This window comes from Acanthopagrus latus, chromosome 19 (assembly GCF_904848185.1).
Source record: "Acanthopagrus latus isolate v.2019 chromosome 19, fAcaLat1.1, whole genome shotgun sequence".
In the NCBI taxonomy this organism is placed as follows: Eukaryota; Metazoa; Chordata; class Actinopteri; order Spariformes; family Sparidae; genus Acanthopagrus; species Acanthopagrus latus.
In genome coordinates, this window is record NC_051057.1 from 9,082,969 (window position 1) to 9,089,880 (window position 6,912).

General features: G+C 41.1%; 1 long non-coding RNA gene across 1 annotated transcript; it reads left to right on the forward strand.

Moving 5' to 3' along the window:
- The first annotated feature begins 431 nt into the window (after window positions 1–431).
- Window positions 432–5,038, forward strand: LOC119008906. Its single transcript, XR_005071586.1, has 3 exons — window positions 432–1,163; window positions 2,278–2,394; window positions 4,875–5,038. It is a non-coding gene; the product is annotated as an uncharacterized LOC119008906 (long non-coding RNA).
- Window positions 5,039–6,912: the final 1,874 nt, after the last annotated feature.

The window sequence follows — 6,912 nt, forward strand, 5'->3', positions numbered from 1 at the left end:
CATATCATTATTATGGTTATACACCACGTAAGTATTCAGCAAGGTAAGTACTAGAATACCAATGTAATCTACAAGGCTATATTGTTTACACAAACACAAAAAAGCTGAATGCATTATATCAAATATGAACGCACATCATACAAATAAATAAATACAAGAACATGCGTATGAAACTAAGGCTAGCTCAGTCTAAACTGGCTAGATCCAGCAGATATAATTAGCATTTGGTTGAAAGTATGTGCTCATATCAGCACATCTATTGTGAAATGTATTTCGCAAAACACATTCTCTGACCGCTAGCTGCATCTCTAATTGAGCTAACTAGCTAACGGCAGCTACTGTTAGCAGCAATAGTGATTTTCTGGTGAACTGCTGGCCAATAGTTGTTTTGAGTATGAATATAACAGACAGCTAATTCCAAGTTTTGCCCCTTTAAAGGTATTTTTTTCTCAGCACATGAATGGACATAAAATGTCTCCGATTATCGGAAAGATTCTGCTTCAACATCACCAAATTCAGAGATACGTGGTTTTTACTGGATTGGAAATGTATTTTAAAAATGTAATGTTTAAAAGTAACTAGTAACTAAAGCTGTCAGATAAATGTTGAGGAGTAAAGAGTACAATACAATAGCACAAAATGGAAATACTCAAGTTTAAATAACTTAAATTTGTACACAAATACAGTACTTGAATGTACGTAGTTACATTCTATAACAACAATCCCAGTTGGAGTCACATTTTTGCTCACCTGATGAAATCCAACAGTGTTTTTTCTTTTAGCTCTGGTTTAGTCTCAACAAACTTTCGTGTTAAAGTATATTCACTATGAGATATTCAAGTCTCTTCACCAGCTGATCCATACAGATACCAACAGCACACCAGCACTTCTGTTTTTGTGCGTACATGCGAGTACAACACAGGCAATGCCCTCTGGCTGAGACGCTATGAAAAAGTGCATCATTATCTCCACGCTTAAATGATTATGGCGTCTCCCTCCTCTGTGGTACAGCTGGATGTTCTTCCCGCCTTCCATTGTGGCACTTCGGCGCAGCCATTAACACTTCTGACGAGCCAGATGACACGTTGTATTAACATGTGGTGTGTCCTCTTCATAAGCTGCCTCCTTCAGGCCATATGCTACATTTCTTCTCTCCACTAGTGGTAAGATAATTAAAATAGAGATGAATCTATAATGGTCTACACCAGAGTTTTTCCAACTGTGAGGCATTAGGCAAAGATCCTTCATGTCTAGCATGTAAAAAAAGGGATTTTGGTTATTGTTGTTTTTGGCCCTTGAATTTGACTTGGTCACCCACATGGTTAGCAGTAGCAGTAGTAGCACTGGCATGTGACACACAGCTCATGAAGATACTATGTAGCAATTTGCATTTTGTACTCTTTCTCTTAGCCCCCTATGGACTCCCAATGATGACAGGAACTGCAGGAACCTAGAGCATGATTATCCCCCTAAGTGAAATGAGACAAAGAACATATAGAGTTCATAACAAAAAAGGACGAGGAAGAAGGTTAGGCTTACTGACAAAACTACAAAAACAACAGCAGGCAAAAGAGAAAAAAATGCAAAGAACAAACCCGAAAGAGGAAGAATAACTGATTAACCAATGGAGCGCAGGTGAGCAGGGAAAGGGGCGGGGAAAAAAGACAAAGACAGGAAGTCGAGAGTAACAGTGAAGCACGAGGATAGATCGACAAAATAAAACAGGAAAGTACTCAGCAAAATCCTCAAACCACGACAGACCAACAAACAAAATCTATTAATATAAACTGTTCAAGTTGAACCATCAATATCTTATATATTACTTAATACCATATTAACATGGTTATTACATTCATATAGATGTGTGCTTTGTGTTGAAAAACTAGGAACACATACAAAAAACAAGAACAATTTCAAAGAATTGTGTTACTGCTTAACATTCAGGGGTTCAGCATTCAATGTTTGCATAACTACAACAGCAATAAGGTTATATGAGCTTAGTTTCAGAACAGTAGTTCTTAGAATAATGTATTTCAGAGGAGTCAAGACAGGGGAAGACGTTATACTGCCTGAAAAAACCCCTTACAGTATTTATAGCAGCAGCACAGCCTACCACCCAGACACAATTCTGATCCATATGCATCATCAAAATGAAATGTTAATCAGACACATAAAAGTGCAGCTAATCAATTCTGTTTGTACAACTCTAGGAAACACTGTTACCTCAGCCGAGGCCGCCAAGATACTGTTTCATGGAAAGTCTCTTTTCTGTTACAGAGCGCTGTGTAATCTGCAACAGATCTGGACAAACACCGAGCGTAGACTGCTGGATGCTGGGCTGATGCTTCTCCTCAAGCTCACTGACGGGCTGACACACAGTCGGATCTTCATTCAGTAAATATTCACAAATCGTTCAGATGATGGAGCGCGACCCGGAGCTGCTCGTTTAAATTGGTTCTAAAACAGTGACATTTGCTGGCAGCGAGCAGACATAGGATTAATTCAGCTGAGCCGCCTGTTAATTATCACAGTGGTTAAAAAGTTGATTTGAAGAGACGTCCTGGAATACAAGTGCAATAAATGCAGCTATTGTTGAGTTGATATCAGTCAGTGCACAATTACCTTCCAATCAATCCAAACAAAGGGGGCGTTTGGGAACACAATAGACAAGACGTAGATAAAAGGTTGCTTTTTTAGGTTGGAATGAAATTAGTATTTTTCTCTGGAATGTCTAATTTTCAATTCCCATAATGGTTCAAAAGGTTACGGAAATGAAATTACAATTGGAAAAATAGAAAAAGCAACGTCTGCCTCATGTTGTATCGCTCCTTTTCCCTCCTCCACTTTTAAAGAGTCGCTCGCGCTTTGAGCAGCGCCGAGCTCAGGAAATCCTCTCAGACAAAAAGAGCTCCTTATCTTTCTCTCTCCACAATAATGGGAATCCAATACATTTTATTACTCATAGAAATTCTAATTAATCCCGGGTTTATAGAATGAGGCCAATCAGTCAATATTATCTACAGTGGGAGCAGGATGCAGCCTTAGCCGTGGAGCGGAGCGAGGACTCGGAGATGACAGAATGTAATATCTCATTTCTGAGTCGGAGGAAAAGCGGGCCGGCCGCAGCAGACACGCCACACTTCTGTATTGAGAAGAGCCTGACGCTGCATCTCGGGCCGACTCTTTCTGCTTCACTTCACTCACTTTGCAGATGAGGTTGGCAGCGGCAGCCCCGCTCCGTATTTCAGACTAATTTATGACCTCTGCAGAGGAGGGTGCATTAGGATGATCAGCCGCGTCAAACCTCTGCCACGCTGCAACAACTGGCCATGAGAAGGCAGAGGAACACACCAACACACGCACGTGGAAATGTGTGTGTGCGTGCATGCGTGTGTGTGTGTGTGTGTGAGTACATGCATTCAATTAAAGCTGAAGTGTATTGCATTTGCGCAGGTTTGGCAGCACTCCAATCTGAGGAGCCACTCTCCATGTCTACACAACTGTATATATATATATATATATTTTTTTTCATTTGGAAGACTTTCCATGCAACAGTGCTGCCTTCCATCAAAAAAAAAAAAAAAAAAACTGACATTGTTATCATTACAGAGGTTTTTAGAGTCATTTTCAAGGCTTTTATGGCTTCAAATATGTTGGTGTCTTTTTATTCAACGCAATGCGAGACAAGGTGTTCGCAAGACTCCGGAGGTGTAGTTCAGTCACGTGTGTCGAAGCTACCCGATCACCAAGCGGCAACCTCCAGGGCCGAGGACCGAAGCTGACAACAGTACTGACAAAAACTGCAGTTCCTTGATTGGTCGCTATTGAAAAGCGAGAGAGCGAGTCTTTGCCGGTAGACTTCAATTTCCAGCAGGAACGTGTTGACAGCCTGGAAAAAAAAAGACGGTTTTGGTCGCAATAGCTAATTTGCCTGTCGCTGACAACTATATCTGGGTAATTTGTTATATAATTTGTTCTTTTAAATTATAATAAAGGTGCATACTGTAGTTTTGAGGAAGAATTTGACTCTTTGCTTTCAAGACTGACGAAACTGAATAAAATGGCGGACCCTGCCACCTTTCTAGCTCCAAACAGTGTTCTGGGGACTTTATTGGCCCCCAAGAACAGGTTTTGAATATTAAGTTTTAATCTTTTGTGCCCCTTTAAATCTTGAAATGATATATAATGAATTACTTGGAGCTCCAGCCGTGCTCCACCTCTTTGCAAACTTTTGGCTCAGCCAGCAGGTAAACACGACAGTGACACAGTGCATGATTAGAAGTTTTTACTGCTTCACATGCTGGTGTGTTCATTGTGACTTTCTTTTTTCAATTAAAATATTACGTCATTAACCTATATCATGACCTTCTCCAATAAAGCTTTGGAGACTCACAAGAGACAGTTTTGAGAAAAAGATGGATAAAAAAGCTCTGAAAACCTTGGATTTCCTCCAACATTTCAGCTTCTTATAGAGCGGCAAAGTTGGAGGACTGATTCTTGGCTGTTCTGAAATCAAAGCCACATTAATTTTCTAAAGAAGCGATGCGAGGTGACTCATAGGCTCTGCACCTGAATAAGTGCGAATTACACGCAACCGTGCGAGAAAATATCTGGTTATTTCATTTTAACACAGAGTCAGAGGTACAAGGCCGCACACATAGAAACGCTGAGTGAGAAGTTAACTACCATTCAGGGTGAGTTATTGAGAAGGAACATCCAACCATTGAACTCACAGCTGCACCTCTGACAGTGGACGAAAGCAAAAGACTTTCACAGGGTGACTATTACTCCTTTTTACTAATAATCTGACCTTCACACGGATGTAAAATGGGCGATAATACAGTCAGTCTCAAGTGTCCCTTCTCTTTTCTGAGCTCCTGCAGGACTTTCTTCCCTCCCCCCTTCACCCAGTCCGACGAGGGAGGGCAGATGTATAGCCAACAGGACACAGCCACAACTTTGCCTCGAGCGCTGACCTCCTCCGATGACAACCATATGCTCCGCTATTGAATATGTATGGCTGCGGGAAGAGGCTCGACACGTGAATTTCAGTGTAGTGTAGTTAACATCCGTAAGGAGTCTGAGCGCTGAAGATGTCGACATCATCACGCCATTAAACTTATTACACCAGTGATCTTATGACTAAATCCAGACTGTTTTTCATTTTTTATTACTCTATCTCTTTGCTCTGCAAATCAACATTCCCTGAGTGGCTTAACAACACTATAATAATAACTGTTGGTCCATTATTTACTGAGACCTCTAGGGTCCGTTTTCTGTTTGTTTTCTCTTCTCTGTCGTCGGGAGTGGATTCATTTCCTCCGAGGGTCAAGGACAGACGGCCACTTATTTCAGCGAGAAACACATGGTGGAGAAAAGTCAACATACGGTTGAGACGTTTAAGTGCGGGAAATAAAAGTGCGACGACGATCTCCTCATGCCTCAACAAACACAAGTGTTTACGTAGCAGGAAACTGGAGGTGTGAAGTGGCTGAGAGCTCAGTTTGCTCCCCACACATGGCACAACAAAGAGGGTGGTTCAGCAGATTACTCTTGTTCGCCATCATGCGTGTCTGAGACACTGATGATGAGACCGACTGGTTTCCTCATTTTAAAAAAATTGGACTCATCAGCGTATGGATAGCAAACACCGTGGGCCAATATAAGGTGATGTACATTATTAGTCAGAGGAGGTCCTCCCGGCTCTCAGCAAATGAGACTCATGTCAGCCTGAGTTCACATCATTATCAATTTAACAGTAAGAGCCAAAGTAAACACGTATTTCCCTCTCCATTTCAGCCGTCCATCCAGTCTAAAACCGAGTTTTTCCCAACAGCTTTTCCTTAACAGCCTCCAGAGTGTGTAAATCTTAAAACAGCAGATTGGTGTTTCAGTATGTACAGTACGTGCTGAGCAGAGCTGCACTGGCAGCGCGCCAGCAAAGTCAAGAAGTCGCCTCTAACTTTGTCTGCGTAAGCCGAAAACACAGCAGAGCTATTGTACAATAGTGATTAAAAAATAAGGATTTTATTACTGAAGCACAGCAGGTTGGAAATGACAGCTGGTTAAAGTTTAGGGGCTGCTATTAGTTAAGTTTATCTAAAAAATATATTTGAATAAAAATAAACATATTGTAAATTTGACTTTATTAAAACCAACCCGATCACCAAAGTAAATACTAGCAAATTAAGTTTAGGTATACCAAACTATATAATATGCTGCACCTCTCCGTTTCATTTGGGTAAGTTTTCAGTTGTAAGTTGTGATACACTAAACATCTGATCTGGTTAGGGTTGAGGCACAAATCTGGTTGGGGTTGCGGGGGGGGGGGAATGTTTCTTTTTCAGTCACCACAAACCCAGCTGGAGATATCCTGACAAGTTGTTACAAACACCCAGTTTGTGGCCGCCGTGTAAGTTAGAAATAGTGAGGTTAAGCCAAAGATATCCAGCGGTTTCACACTTGTGTCAGAGGATGCAGTCTTGAACAGTTGTCGTTGGCTTGGCAGCTCTCTCACTATCCCCTCCTTCTCTTAACATGACCGTCAACTCGTATAAATGTAACCTCAGTATGATATGTATATCACCAAGGGGTTGGAGAAGGAGGGATGTGGCTCGTGTTGTTCAGGTGTTTTTACTTTGGACACGAATCATTTTATCCTGAAAACAACATTATAGAGATGAATTCCATAAATTAGCTCAGCAACAGAACATCTGATTTGCATATAGTGCATTATAATTAATTCTGAGCTGTTTGTTGTGTTATGTTGACATATTGCAACACTTTCCACCGGTGCTGTTCAATAATTAATGGACTATCATGCTGCTGCCAGTGTTCCTCTGCTGTTTGGGTTGACTGAATTTTGGATCAGATCAGATTATGCTTTGGTCCAAAACTTTTGGACATATCAAA